Genomic DNA, 16,276 nt, shown 5'->3' with positions numbered 1-16,276 from the left:
TTCAAACGCGTTTGCCAATGTCACTCAGGAGCGTCCCGGTGGGGGCAACAGGGAGGATGGACCTGAGGGTTGAGGGCTTTCCTGCTGGGCCACAAGAGAGAAAACACCAGCAGAGCAAGGACCATGTCTGAGCCCGGAGGACGCGGGGCTTCACCCGGTGTGTCTGGCTTGTTCCAGCTCAAACACAGGCCTCCTCCCCCCTCTTTACCCACCCCCACGTCCACCCCCCACAAACACGCCGAGCAAGTGAAAACCGGAGCCTGGGCAGCACCCCACCCTGTCCCTCTGCCTCCCGGCTCCTGCCTGGACTGTGATGAATTGTGTGTGAGGTCTGAATGAGCCAATCAGAGGCTTTTTTTCCCCAAATCATAGACTCGACCCATAACCCAGCCAGACCCCTCAGAAACCAACAGCTGGGCCGGTGGAGAGAGAAGGGGTGTCCCCGCACCGTACCCCAAGCCCACATCCAGAAAATGATGAGGGGGTGGCCTCAGTCACCCCGAGGTACGAAGGACAGGAAGAAGGTCTTAACACCTCCTGGACAATGACCATTTTGTTAACCTGACAAAGATTCTCTCTTTGACCAAACTCCACAGGCTCCTCTGAGCCCTTTTCAAGCAGGCCTCGATTTTGGACCTTCTGTGTTCATCTCCCCAGTGTCCAAATTTAGCAAGAACCCTGCTAAGTCCATTTCACCAGAATCCCCCACCTCCATATCTGATGGGGTCCCTCATCGCCTGCCATTCCCAGGGGGTGTCTGCCCCCCGGGCCTGCCCTCAGCAAGAAGCCCGTCGGCTGGATTCACTCCTGCTGTTTCCTCCTGGTGATTTTCCATCCACGGCCCCCGCCCTGCTCCGTGGCTGTAAATCCCCACTTGCCCGTTTTGTACTCTGAGTTGAGCCCAACCTCTCCGCCGCCGCAAAACCCTGCTGCCGTGGTCCCTACACCTGTCAGGTGCACCCCCTCCCCCACCCCCGCAATTAAAGTCTGCCTTACTTTGTTCTTTAACGAGTGTCACTAATTTTTTTTTTTAAGCAAACCTTTGGGAGGAAGAATGCCTGAAGTCACGCCAAGCAGAAACTTGGCTTGGAAAGCCCCAAGTTTAGAAGCAATTGCCTGCTCCTTCCTGCCAACATTCGCAGTTCACTTTCTCCCGAGCAGCCCAGCCCCGAGTCCCACTCGGCGTGGGCATCGCCAAGCTGCGTCTCAGGCTGTGAGCTCACGACAATGGGGCTGGGGGTGAGGAGGGGGGCCGTGGGGGCAGGGCGCACGGGTTGTCCCTGAGATGTCAGCTCCACGCGGATAGGACTTTGGTCTGCAGTGTCCCCTACGTCCAGGGCCTAGAGCCGCACCCGACACAGAAGACGCATTCAGACATCACTCGGTGAATGAAGGGAGCGGACAAGTCACCCTGGGAACAGGGCTCGCACGACGTGCAGGCGTAGAGTGCTCCGGGAAGGGTCGGCTCGCGGAGGAGAGGACACGCGCACGCCGGCTCAATGCTGCGGCGGTGACGCCTGGCCCTCTGTTCCACGGAAAGGCCTCCGGACGGGCTGGTCACGATCCCCAGCGGAGCAGGGAGCACCTCTGCTCTTTGTCTTCCCGGAAACCCTGTGGCCTCCCAGGCTGGGCTGCCGCGGTCCGGCTGGCCTGCCGAGAGGGAGGAAGCCCCGAACACGAGGACAGCAGCATTCCAGGAGACAAAGGAGCCTTCGCAGGGAGAACGGGAGGGTTTCCACAGGGACAGAATTCCCCAGGGAAGGAGGCAGGCTCCACAACACGGAAAGGCGGCCTGGCTCTGCCCTGGGACCCCGACCGTGGTTGTCCTGGACACTCAGCTCCATCTCCAACCCCAGGGGCTGGCCGGGCTCCGGGGAGGAGCTGAAGCTTGGTTGTCCCTAAGGCACTGCCCCCCTTGTCCCCTCGGCTGCCCGCACGCATTTGCTCAGACCCCGACTGGCCACTGTCCGGTGCCAGGGCCTCGGGAGCTCTGAGAACCAGGTCCGTGCCCAGTGGGGGCAGGATGTCCCCGACTGGTGCGGCCTCACTCCTCCTGCCAGACCTGTCCCCTTCTGTGGGGACCCACTTCCCTGTCCGCTCACAGGGCGCGGGATCAGGCCCTGGCCGTGGGGGTGGGGGATGGGAAGCAGAGCCCAGGGGAGAAGGAGCCAAGCAGCCGGTCACCGCCCTGGCCTCTGGGTCCCTGAGTCTCACATGGGCAGGTCTCTTCCCCACAGCCTATGCACGATCCTGGTCTCCCATGCACTCCTCCCACCAGCTCCAGAACCCCCTTACTGGAGTTCTCAGCGCCAGCATGCCTTCTGCTTCCTGTCCTTTAACTCCTCCCAAAAATGTTTTTAAGCAAAGCCTCTGCTTACTCCTGGGACCAAGGAGAGCCTTCCTCTGGTTAGTACAAACCCCCCAAGGCTCCACTGAGGTCTCCTCCTATTGAGCCCTTTCTGGAAAGATCTGATCCGCTCCCTCCTTCCACTCGCATAGGAGAGAATCTCTAAGCACCCCACTCTCCCTCCTCCCAGGCAGCTGAGCAGAGCATCCTGAGATGCAGTATTGATAAGGCCCCACTGTGAGCTCAGACAGATGCACCCAGCCAGGCTGTTCGCCAGCGAGAGCAGGGCCTCAACCCCCACGCGCACACGCCCCAGCTAAGAGCTTGGCCCAGGGAAGCCAGATTCCTCTTTGAGCCTTGTTTGATGTCTCATTTTCCCCCCAGGGATTGCAGCCTGCCTGGGGGCAGAAAGCCAAGTCTGGCCCCACAGCTTCCAGCCCCAGCACAGGAAACAGGCTGAAGCCACACAGAACATCAGTTAGCTTTCTGAACCAGAGAGGACAGCTCTGTTCTCCCCCCTGCGGCAGAAGCCCTGGGGCAGCCCGCAGCCCCCTCCTCCCTCCTCACCCTGTCCCCATCAGCCCTCAGGCTCCCTGGGGCTTCCTCTGCACCGGGCCAGCAGGACAAGGTGGGGGAAGGGGTGAGGGCCACGGTAGCCCAGACGTGGCTCTGCCTGGGCCCCGCCTGCCAGGCTGGGAGTGGGGATGCCCTAGATCTCTGGCCCAGCTTCACCTCTGCCTCCATCCCTGTCCCTCCCTTCCAGCACCTTCCAGGAACCATCTGCCCAACCATTCCTCAGAGGCTTAGGGCAGGGGGTTCCCTATCCTAAGTGGAGCACCAAGGCCCGTCACTACTGATGGATCCACCATCCTCCAAGAAATGGGGGTGCTATAACATGAATATTTGTGTCCCCTCAAAATTAGTATGCTGCAACCAAACCCGCAAGGTGATGGTGTCATGAGGTGGGGCCTCTGGGAGGTGATTAGGTCATGAGGAGGAGCCACGTGATAGAATTAGTGCCCTTATGAAGGGACCCCAGGGAGCTCCCCCGCCCCTTCCCCCACAGCAAGAGGACCATGAACCAGGAGGCGGGCCTTCACGAGACACCCAATCAGCGCGAGCCTTGATCTCAGATGGGCTTCCAGCCTCCAGACTGTGGGAGATGCGGGTCTGTTGTCAGTAAGCTCCCCCCCCACCTGTCTGTACTATTGTGACGGCCACCCCCAGCTAGGACAGGGCAAGGGGACAACAGGGGGCAGTTCTCCGTTCCGATTAGTGTATCCCAGTCACAGCATGGTCCTTCTTCCAGAGTGAGTCCTTCCTCATTTTGAGCACTTATATGTTCTTTCTCTTATGAGAGGAGGGTGACCGGAGAAGGTCGGGTTTAGGAGTCCTTTCAACGCCCCCGTACTTAGCAGATAGCAAGTCGGAAATTCTAAATTGATTCTCTGATATTTTTTTAAATTATTTTTATTGACCCATGGAATCCAAAAGTTAGCAATTTCAGGGGGTGAAACTCCTCACCCCGAGAATGACCCCCCCAGCAGCCCCTCAGCGGCCAGCTGGTGGTGTTGGCCTCGCTTCCATGTTTAATTCCAAAGAGCCCGTTAGTGAGCAGGACCAGGATGGTGCCGTTAATGCTGTCCTAACTGGTCACACAAGAAGGTGCCTGGGGGACGCCTGGTAAGCATCTGCATTCAGCTCGGGACATGATCTCAGGGTCCTGGGATCGAGCCCTGCATCGGGCTCCTTGCTCAGTGGAGAGCCTGCTTCTCCCTCTGCCCCTCCCCCTGCTTGTGTGCTCGCTCACGCTCTCTCTCTGACAAATAAATAAATAAAATCTTAAATTAAAAAAAAAAAAAAACCAAGAAGGTGCCTGGGAAGCAGGGGGGAAGCTACAGTTTATAACTTCCATGAGCTGAGCTTGTATTAGAGCAATAAAAATAGAATTAGAAAAATCCTCTTCAGAAGCTAGCCAGAGTCAAATCTACCCCATTCTCTTTTATTAAGTCTGAACCACTGATGTGCCTCTGTGGAGACAGGGACATGGGTGGCCAGGCTGGACACAGCCAGGGGGACCCTTACTGGAGGCTCTGAGCACTGCGCCGAGGCGCTGGGGCCGGAGAGCCCTCCGAGGGAACTCCAGCGCGGATGAGCCCGGAGATTCCCCGTCCCATCCATCCTGGGGAGGCAGGGGGTGAGTAGCTTACCTGTGCATTCTTTTACCGTCACCAGAAGCTGATTTTCCTCCTGATGGGGAGGAGATAGTAGGAGAATGACAAGACAGGCAAGCCGTAAGCTGGAAGGGACATGAGCACTGCGTCGTTCCCGGGGACAACTTCATCAGCCAGCCTGAGCAGAGCAAAGACCACGCGGGCTCCTTCCAGGTCAGCGCCCGTGGGGGACCCCGGCTTCCCCGGTCAAGCTGGCTGGTCCCTGCGTTCTGCGGGTGGCACGTGTCCGTGGGTCCGGCCTGGACGTGAGGACGTAGGGGCACTCCAGGCGTCTGGGGCGTCTGCCCCGCAGTCTCACCACTGAATTGTATTTTGGGGGCCACGGCCAGAGGGACGCCAGCTGGGACCCCTTTTGGCTGAGGTCGACGCCAGTACCACCAGGCTCAGGCCCAGCGTCCTGGCCTTCCCCCCACCCCCAGAACAACCAGGCCTCTCCCTGGGCTTGCTGGGATCTGTGCCCCCCCTCCCCACTCAATTTCTCTTAACAGAATTCACGTACGTAACACTCACCCCTGTAAAGTTCCCAACGGTTTTTAATACACTCACAGTGTTGCACAACGTCCCCTATACCTAGTTCCAGAACATTTAATCCCCCAAAGGAAGGCATTAGCAGCATTCCCCCCTCCCTCGTGTTCCAGGCAACCACTAATCTGCTTTCTGTCTCTGTGGATGTGCCTTTTCTGGACATTTAAGTAAAAGGAATCAGATGATACGTGGCCCTTTGGGTCTGGCTCCTTTCACTCAGCACCGTGTTTTCAAGGCTCATCCATGCATAGTGTGTGAGGGCTTCCTTCCTCTTTGTGGCTGATGAGCATCCCACTGTAGGGATGGGCCACCTCTGTTCATCTGTGGATGGATCGAGGCTGCTCCTGGACGTGGTCCTCATCGGCTATACGTAGGGCGGTGCAGAGGTTCACTGTTTAGCTGAAACCGATGTAGTGAAGACAGACGAACAGGCTCGCCCGGGGTCCTGGCAGGTGTGGGGGGGCCTCCTGCACAGAGGGGCCACACTCCGCCGTGGGGCTGTGGTCTCTGGGCGTCCAGGCAGCTCCAGGCAGGGCTGTGCAGGGCCTGGCAGGAAGGGGGTCCGGACCGACGTGCCTGCCACCAGATGGGGCTTCACACCTTGACCGTGCCCTCCTTACCCCCAACACTGGTGACGTCAACAGACCCCAGCTCGCTGCCCACCACCACGAGGTGGGACTGCAGAACCTCAGGAGGGAGAGACAGTCCCTGCCCTCCAGGTTCCCAGGCCGAGGGAGGGCAGGAAATGACCATGGGCAGCACCTGATGGGGCCAAGCTGGCTCCTGCCAGTCCGCTCACTTGTCCGTGCACTTCCTGTGGGCTGAGAGCCTGCTGGGTGTTGGGAGGGGCACCCGCCTCAAGGAGCTCAGGCCTCCGAGGCCAGGATTCGGCCGTGAGTCCTCCGGCCCCAGGATCCCATGTGGAGGGGGGGTGGAGGGAGATGTGCTTCATGGCAGAGTCGCTTTGCTTCTTCCTGCGCACAAGATTCATGGCCGACAGAGGCTGCAAATCTAACCTCCATCCCGCTGCTCATTAACTGGCATATGTATTTATGAAGAAAAGGCCTCTCTAATTAAAGCTGTCACATTATCACTTTATGTATCTTGCCCAGGCTGAATGCAGCGAGGGCCTTAATTAGGCCTGCTAAGGGGGCCAGAACTTTCGCAGGAAGCCAACCGCGTGGGACAGCCTCGCCTCCCCTCCTGATCCTGCAGGTAACAGACAGACCCTTGAGGCCCGGACTCAGGAGCAACACAGCCCCCAGGAGCAACTCCTTTCTCTGCCCCAGACCTGAGGCACCCCCTGCAGTCGGTGGAGCGGGGGGCCCTCACACCTCCCCCCCTGCCCCGCAGACCCCGGGCCTCAAGCTCCCGGGCTCCAGGCCTCTCTGACTCAGGACACAGCCAGCTTCCCAGGGCCTGGCTGTGCTGGACGGTGAGCCCCAGGGAGGGCAGGCCCCGCCATGTTCTCTCCAGCGGATCCCTAGAGCCCGGCTCGGTGACACGGCTCAGGCCCCCGCGCACAGGAGAAAGCTCATCAGAACCCCAGAAGTCCCCAGGCCCTTAACCAAAGCCAGCCTCCCTGTCCAGACTCCCTAGTATTGCAGCCCTGGGCATCGGCCACTTCCTTCGCTGCTGTGCGTGGGATACCTTAAAGGTGTCTGTGAGCGCGCACCTGGAAATTGCAGTTTCCAGCCGCAGTCGGTCTCCGCACAGTGCAAATGCCTGCGTCAGCCTCGCTTCCCACGGGACCCTAATGGGCCCTGCACCTTCAACAGTGACGTGGAGCCTCCCTTGGACGTTTCCGGCTCACGGCGCCGAGGAAAGACCAGGGCTCATTCATAATCCTTAAGAAACATTATTATTCTAGGAAAATTATTCAGTTAATCTACTTTAATAACCCTGTGTAAGGCCCTTGATATACTGTGGTCTTTACAGTATTCATTTCAGAAATACTAGCTGTCACTGCCCATCCATGAAGCAACAGAGGCACCCAGCCTGGCCCCGATGGGGGTGCCCACTTGTCAGCTTCATATGCCCGAAGACACAGGGACATTGCTCCCCTTGGGGCATAAATCCCCCCAAGCCTAGGGAGGGTTTGGATGCAGACAGGAAGAGCAGTGAGCGGCTCCCACCAGCACCCAAGACAGACCAGGCTGCCCTCTGCCTGGCCCCCAGGAACCCGGGGCTCACCTCCATCAGCACACTGACGTCAGGGACTGCCAGCGAGCAGCGATGACCGGGCTGTGTTCCAGGGACTCGGAGACAGAATGGAGTGCCTGGAACGGATGGACGTTGCCTGGCACATCAGAGATCCCGAGACACGGCTGTTCAATGAATGAATGAATGAATGAACGGACCTACACAGCCTCCTGGCAGGGCCATGGACAGCCACTTGCTGGCCTGCAAGGCCATGTGCCTGGGGAGATTTGCAGCCACCGAGAGCACCCCGTCCTCACATCTGCCCCCAACCCCTACAGCTGAGCGTCCCTCTCCCTGGAGGCCCCCAGTCGGTGGCACCTGCACCGGCGACCTCCCAGCCCGAGCACTGCCCCTCATGGCTGAAGACCGGGCCCTGCGGGGGGCCCAGGGGCTCAGGGAAAGGCTCCGGGGGAGGCAACTGCTCCCTGGGGGCCGGCCCCTCTCTCCAGCCTGTCCCAGGCCTCCCCCGGGGCCAAGACTTCAGATCTCTTCCAGGCCATGCGGCTTCTGGAAATACACTATTTCCAGCAGCATGTTTCCAAATCCTCATTGATTTCGTCTGTTTTCCCAGCTTCCTTTCACAACGGGTTGTTGCCGGTGATGCACGGGAACGCACCCTGCGTTAACCCGTCTCCTCAAAGCCGTCAGCAGCAGTGCTCTGGCCTGCCGGGGTGCGCGAGGCCTCTCCCCTTGCCCCCCCAGGGCGACGGCGCTCTGTGTGGAGCCCCACGAGATGGGCTGTGGGGTCCCCCGGCTCGGGTCCGAACACCTCCTCTCTCTGCGACCTTACACAGGCCGCCCAGCCTCGGGGCCTCAGTCCCCTCGCCTGCCCGGCCCCAGGGTCCTGGAGGACCAGACATGATGTAGCAGCCCGCCCTCCCCAGGGTGGGGGGAGCCTGGGAAGGCAGGAACGGGGTAGGGGCCGGGCCCACCCAGCAGGGGTCCCCATCCTGCCAGCAGGCCTGAAGCAGGGACACGGAGTGGCAGGCCGAAAGGTCCAAGCACCGAAAGAAACTGGAGGGTGCTGCGTCCATCACCTGGTGACACCGGGGGTTCTCCTTCCCCTCCCATTTCTTCCAAGCGCCAGCACCACGCATTCCATCATAACCCAGTGCCGGGGACGGACCCAGGCTGTGGACTGGGGTGGCTGACCCAGGCTCCCGACAGGACGTCCAGCCCCCCGGGCCATAGAGCAGGGTGTCCACGGGGCTCCCCCAGGCCCAGGCTGGCCTGAGGCCGAAGAGAAGGCACAGATGGAAGCCGGGCTCCGCACATTTGTCAGCTGTTGAGTGAATGAGGCCAGGAGTTCCGAAAGCAGAGCAGCCGCACCACGACAGAGAGGAAGCGGTCACAGAGGCCCTCGGGGCAATGCGGCGGGTCCGCTTTCTGTTCTCCCGGACCCACTGGTCACGGTCCTACAAGGACTCAGGGGACTCTGGGAAGGCAGGGCCCAGGAAGGGAGCTGGGGGCAGGCCGTCCCCACGTTCCTCAGCTCCCGCTCCCGGGGAGCAAAGCCGGGTGGGGTCACCCCAAAGGGGGCTTCAGGCCAGGACGTTCAGCTGGGATTCAACTCAGGCTTCACAGCCCAAGGACGCCTGTGAAGAAAAGCCGCCCAGGCTGGAGGAGTCAGATCCACAAGGGACCTGAGAGGGCAGAGGGACCTTGACGTTCCTCCTAGGAGGCTGAACACCTGAGCCTCCCCCTCAGCGCTCGTAGGTGGACTCACCTCAGAGGGGGGAGACTGAGGACGCCTCCTCACAGACGGGAGACTGGTGACCCCGCCTCACAGATGGGACACAGGACCCCTCACCTCACAGACGGGAGACTGAGGACCCCTCCCCACAGAGGGGAGACTGAGGACCCTCACCTCACAGACGGGAGACTGAGGACCCCCCACCTCACAGACGGGAGACTGAGGACCTCACCTCACAGACGGGAGACTGAGGACCCCCACCTCACAGACAGGAGACTGAGGACCCCCACCTCACAGACAGGAGACTGAGGACCCCCACCTCACAGACAGGAGACTGAGGACCTCACCTCACAGACAGGAGACTGAGGACCCCCACCTCACAGACAGGAGACTGAGGACCCCCACCTCACAGACAGGAGACTGAGGACCCCCACCTCACAGACAGGAGACTGAGGACCCCCACCTCACAGACAGGAGACTGAGGACCCCCACCTCACAGACAGGAGACTGAGGACCCCCACCTCACAGACAGGAGACTGAGGACCCCACCTCACAGAGAGGAGACTGAGGACCCCCACCTCACAGACAGGAGACTGAGGACCCCACCTCACAGACAGGAGACTGAGGACCTCACCTCACAGACAGGAGACTGAGGACCCCCACCTCACAGACAGAAGACTGAGGACCTCACCTCACAGACAGGAGACTGAGGACCCCCACCTCACAGACAGAAGACTGAGGACCTCACCTCACAGACAGGAGACTGAGGACCCCCACCTCACAGACAGGAGACTGAGGACCTCACCTCACAGACAGGAGACTGAGGACCCCACCTCACAGACGGGAGACTGAGGACCTCACCTCACAGACAGGAGACTGAGGACCCCCACCTCACAGACGGGAGACTGAGGACCCCACCTCACAGACAGGAGACTGAGGACCCCCACCTCACAGACGGGAGACTGAGGACCCCACCTCACAGACAGGAGACTGAGGACCTCACCTCACAGACGGGAGACTGAGGACCCCCACCTCACAGACGGGAGACTGAGGACCCCCACCTCACAGACGGGAGACTGAGGACCCCCACCTCACAGACGGGAGACTGAGGACCCCCACCTCACAGACGGGAGACTGAGGACCCCCACCTCACAGACGGGAGACTGAGGACCCCACCTCACAGACGGGAGACTGAGGACCCCACCTCACAGACGGGAGACTGAGGACCCCCACCTCACAGACGGGAGACTGAGGACCCCACCTCACAGACGGGAGACTGAGGACCCCCACCTCACAGACGGGAGACTGAGGACCCCCACCTCACAGACGGGAGACTGAGGACCCCCACCTCACAGACGGGAGACTGAGGACCCCCACCTCACAGACGGGAGACTGAGGACCCCCACCTCACAGACGGGAGACTGAGGACCCCCACCTCACAGACGGGAGACTGAGGACCCCCACCTCACAGACGGGAGACTGAGGACCCCCACCTCACAGACGGGAGACTGAGGACCCCCACCTCACAGACGGGAGACTGAGGACCCCCACCTCACAGACGGGAGACTGAGGACCCCCACCTCACAGACGGGAGACTGAGGACCCCCACCTCACAGACGGGAGACTGAGGACCCCCACCTCACAGACGGGAGACTGAGGACCCCACCTCACAGACGGGAGACTGAGGACCCCCACCTCACAGACGGGAGACTGAGGACCCCACCTCACAGACGGGAGACTGAGGACCCCACCTCACAGACGGGAGACTGAGGACCCCACCTCACAGACGGGAGACTGAGGACCCCCACCTCACAGACGGGAGACTGAGGACCCCACCTCACAGACGGGAGACTGAGGACCCCCACCTCACAGACGGGAGACTGAGGACCCCCACCTCACAGACGGGAGACTGAGGACCCCCACCTCACAGACGGGAGACTGAGGACCCCCACCTCACAGACGGGAGACTGAGGACCCCACCTCACAGACGGGAGACTGAGGACCCCCACCTCACAGACGGGAGACTGAGGACCCCACCTCACAGACGGGAGACTGAGGACCCCACCTCACAGACGGGAGACTGAGGACCCCACCTCACAGACGGGAGACTGAGGACCCCACCTCACAGACGGGAGACTGAGGACCCCCACCTCACAGACGGGAGACTGAGGACCCCACCTCACAGACGGGAGACTGAGGACCCCCACCTCACAGACGGGAGACTGAGGACCCCCACCTCACAGACGGGAGACTGAGGACCCCCACCTCACAGACGGGAGACTGAGGACCCCCACCTCACAGACGGGAGACTGAGGACCCCCACCTCACAGACGGGAGACTGAGGACCCCCACCTCACAGACGGGAGACTGAGGACCCCCACCTCACAGACGGGAGACTGAGGACCCCCACCTCACAGACGGGAGACTGAGGACCCCCACCTCACAGACGGGAGACTGAGGACCCCCACCTCACAGACGGGAGACTGAGGACCCCCACCTCACAGACGGGAGACTGAGGACCCCCACCTCACAGACGGGAGACTGAGGACCCCCACCTCACAGACGGGAGACTGAGGACCCCACCTCACAGACGGGAGACTGAGGACCCCCACCTCACAGACGGGAGACTGAGGACCCCACCTCACAGACGGGAGACTGAGGACCCCACCTCACAGACGGGAGACTGAGGACCCCACCTCACAGACGGGAGACTGAGGACCCCCACCTCACAGACGGGAGACTGAGGACCCCCACCTCACAGACGGGAGACTGAGGACCCCACCTCACAGACGGGAGACTGAGGACCCCACCTCACAGACGGGAGACTGAGGACCCCACCTCACAGACGGGAGACTGAGGACCCCCACCTCACAGACGGGAGACTGAGGACCCCCACCTCACAGACGGGAGACTGAGGACCCCACCTCACAGACGGGAGACTGAGGACCCCACCTCACAGACGGGAGACTGAGGACCCCACCTCACAGACGGGAGACTGAGGACCCCACCTCACAGACGGGAGACTGAGGACCCCACCTCACAGACGGGAGACTGAGGACCCCACCTCACAGAGGGGCCGTGTGGAAGCCAGGCGAGCAGCCAGGAGGAGGTGGCTGGCCGCTGCGCAGGAGGGGGAGAGGGGGAAAGCACAGACCCAGGCCTCGTCTCCCTACGTGTCTGAACTTTAGCGTGAAAGGAGGCTCTTCGGATTCTTTTCCCTTAAATGTCGTCAGAACCCGGTCGTCGCCAGTCTGCCTCCTGTGGAGCAGATCACTTTGGTGTGTGGTTATTTCAAGGCTGAATTCTTGCAGTGAAATTCCTCCTTAGAACCTGAGGCACAGATCAGTTCGGGACGGCTGACAAACCAAGATGACAGATAAGCGGAGGCCGCTGCTGCCAGAGCCACCACGCTGGAGCTTCTCCTCATGCACCCAGGGTCACCCTGCCTGTGGTCATTCCTGAGATTTACGGCACGCCATCCCCCACGCCCCCAAAGAACTAGAAATCCGGTTGCCAGTTCCGTGAGTCCTGAAGGCCCCCGGGACCGTGTGGGCCCCAGAACTCCTTCTGTGTTCGTCTCCCGGGGCTGCCACAACATATTACCACGAGCCTGGTGGCCTGAAGCAACACGAACGTATTCTCCCACAGCCCTGGCGGCCACAAGTGTGAACTGCAGGTGCAGACAGGGCTGGCTCCCGAGGCTCTGAGGGGGGATCGGTCCCAGGCCTCTGTCCTAGATTCTGGTGCCTGCCGACAGTCCTGGGTGTCCTTGGCCAGTAGATGCATCACTCCCCTCGGGGTCTCTGTCGTCACATCTCCATCTTCTCTGTGTGTCCCCTTCTATCTCCTATAAGGACACTCTCATTGGACTTAGGGACGGCCCTCATCCAGTATGATCACATCCTCATCACCACCCCGATACAGCTGCAGAGGCCCTATTCCCAAGTAAGGCCACATGCTGAGGTTCTGGGTGGACATGAATTTTGGAACACACAACTCCCCCTCCGCAGGTGGAGGGACGGTTCCTCGGTCCATTTTCCAGCCTGACCAGCCTTCCGAGTCCTCCCTAGCAGCCTTGGAGCAGTGCGCTGCTTCCCCCAACACAGGCTCCTTGGGCTCTGAGCGGCCTCCCACGGAGTAGTTCACGCCTGGCTTGGCCTTGGGGTCAGAGCCACAGGGCCCACGTGGCATTGCCACCAGGCGTGTCCCAGCTAATAAGGTTTCCAGGATATGCGGCGTTCCTCCGCCTCTTTCGTCAGCAGGAAGGGCCTCGAAATTCCTTACCAGTCCGATGGAGTTGGGCAGCGTGGGCCCACTGTGTTCAGGCCACGCCAGGCATAGGACCACTTGAAGCCCCTCAAGGCAGGCCACTGGTTGCTTCCCTGCCCCCCCACCACCTTCTCTCTGTGAAGCTCTCAGCACACGCGCCTGAAGATAAACCAAGCCGCCACACTGAGATTGCTGGGGTCAGACCAACAAATGTACCTCGACCCCATACAGTAGGAGGAAGAAAAGGTTGTTAAGGAAACATAATGGTTGTTTTCTCCAACCTCTTAGAACCTGAAGCAACAATTTTTAAAGGCGCCTTAATTTATTTCTAAATAGAGACAAACATAACATTAAATCATTATCAGACATGAGAAAAGCAAAGCAGCTGATCTGGCTTTCGTTTGACTCCATTTAGTTAAAAGTGGCTTTCAACAGGGGTGGGAGGAGGAGCCGGAGGGAAGAAGTACAATAATACCAAGAAATGCCCTTGATGGAAATGATAAGGTTCCTGTTGAAAGATGGTGTGGCTTTGTGTGCAGGAAGAAAGCAGCCGTTCCTTATCGGGGAGATCCTGAGGCGGGCCAGCTTTCTCATGTAAATCCCCCCGCTGCCGTAGACACCAGCTGCACCCCGGGACGGGCAACCCGAAGTCCAAATGCTGCTTCTAGTCCCGGGCAGCGGCTCAGAACGCTTTGGGGTTCACGGAGGGGAGAAGGCCCACCTTTCACGGCCCAGAGCGCACCGTGAACCTGACCTGGGGCCTGGGCCCCAGCAGAAGAGCCTGAGCGGCCAGATCGAGGTCATGGGGCTGACCTTTATTTGACATTGGAAATCGATCATAAAGAAATCTCTGTTCTTTGTGAGAAAAGACAAAGAAAGGAAAAGAGGGAGGAAAAGGCTCCGAATGGCATCAAGCAAGGTTTGAAAAGCACAAGTCCCACCTTGCACCCAATTCTCATTCCCCGGAGGGGCCCCAAATCCTTACCTGTACCCAGGACAGTGACCAGAGGTCACAGTCCCACTGGGGAGGGATTTGGAGGAGGAGCCACGAAGGGGAAGAGAAGAGGAAAAGAACGTCTATGGGTAGACCACCGGCTCTTCCGATGTAACAAAGTGCAGATGCCCCCTCCTTGCCAGCCAAGCCCAGCGTCCCCAGCCCTGTAGGCCCCAAGGCCGTGGGCAGCATGTTCATGCAGAGTGTGCACGCCCTCGAGCGGGCGCTGGGCCAGGCCGCTGGGTTAGAGCAGATCAGTAATTTGGCCCCAGGTGCTGGTCCCAGGGCAGGGCGCCTGTCCACCCCAGTCCCATCGGCCCCTCATGTCCCCAAGAACCAAGTCCAGACTCCTCCCCGCAGCCCAAAGGCCCTGTGAGCTGGCCCAGACCCTCCACTCGGGGCTACTTGATTTCATTCTATGCTCTGCTCAACATCACCTCGGAGAGGCCTCAACCTCCTTTCTAAAATCAAAGATCCCTTCTTCATGCCCTTATGCCGCTTTTCCCCCCACAGACTATCACTGCCTGATCCTACAGGATGTGCCACTTTTTATTGTCTGGGCCCCACAAGGAGGCCAGGTCCTGACCTGGGGCAGGGACTGTGTCTGTCTTGTGGGACCACATGCCCCCTGCCCCACACAGAGGGGCACCCGCAAGCCCATGTCGGATGAAAGAATGAATGAATGAATGAATGATTGAGGGAGTGACGAATAAGTGAATGAGCACAGCTGCGCTGGCTGAGAGCATCTGTCCTGCCAAAGGCCGTCCCACGGCTTCCTGCTGTGCCCGACCACCGGGGCTCAGGGAACAAGCCCCCCACGGGCCAGCCCGGGCGTGCTCAGGGGGGGCACCCACCACCCACATCCTCCAGCCAGACGCAGCACCTCGGTTCCTGCCTCTGCACGGTAGGGTCCTGGCTGGGCAGAGGCGTGCACCCAGCACTGGGGATGCTGGGGTGGCGTGACGGCACGTTTCACAGGTTTCCACAGCCCCCTACCTGGGCATCCAGCCCCGAAGGGCAGCAAATTACCCATTTCAGTCTTTGTCTTACAGCCTAGACATGGGATAAGGAAGGTCCCGTGGCCCCACCATCGTGCAAAGACAAAATGGACTCATGGTGGATCTGCCTCCCTAAGAAAATGGCAGCCCTGTGACTTCCCAGCTCTTGGAAGCATCTGGAAGTGGGAGGAGATGGAGGTGAAAGGGTCCCATGTCCCCTTCCCCAAGGGCGTCCCCTCCCCACTCCCTCTCCTCCCACCCTGTCTCAGCCGGGACAGCGAGCACGCACAGTGAGCCCTCGGAGAGGACGTTCTGGCCAGGACTCGACGACACATCAGGTGTGAGAGCAAAGTCAGGGGCGTTCTCCGCTCAGCCCATCCCAGACTTTGAAGCCAGCTGCAGAGAGCAGGCAGCCTAAGTCCTCAGCCCCCGGCCAGGAAGACAGACCCAACATCCTGACCTCTCGCCGGGAGCCGCACAACACGGGCACTGAGGGGCACAAGAATGGGCACAAGCCACAAACAGCAGGGAGCGAGGGGGCTTCAGGGAGGGCTCGTCTCCGTAAGGAGCACCGAACACGGCCACGTCTCACGGGCTGTGCAGACCTTCCAGAAGCACCCCAGACAGACGACCTCCTTCTCTGATCTCTTGAGAAGCCAGCCTGCTTCTGTCACCCACAGCACTGGCTGCCCCCAGGAGGCCACCCTTCCCCACAGATACCTCCTGCGTGTCTGCCCTCGGACACCCTCTCCCCCTACCCTCCCGGTCCCCGCATGGCCATGGGACCGCCAACGTGCAGGGCTGGGCTGCGTCTATAGCGTGGGGACTCCGGACCTCCCGCCGGCCACCGCCCTGAAGCCCAGCAGGCCCTGGGAAAGGGCCCCCCGTTCCTGTCTCTCTCTCACCTGACTGTCCCGTGCCGCAGTCCTGTCGCCCTCCCCTGGCGCAGACCCCGCGTCTGGCCGGTCACTGATCCTGCAGCACATGCGCCTGGCTGAGGTTCTCTACAAGAGG

This window comes from Halichoerus grypus, chromosome 5 (genome assembly GCF_964656455.1).
Source record: "Halichoerus grypus chromosome 5, mHalGry1.hap1.1, whole genome shotgun sequence".
NCBI lineage: Eukaryota > Metazoa > Chordata > Mammalia > Carnivora > Phocidae > Halichoerus > Halichoerus grypus.
Note: the sequence above shows the minus strand (reverse complement) of the source record.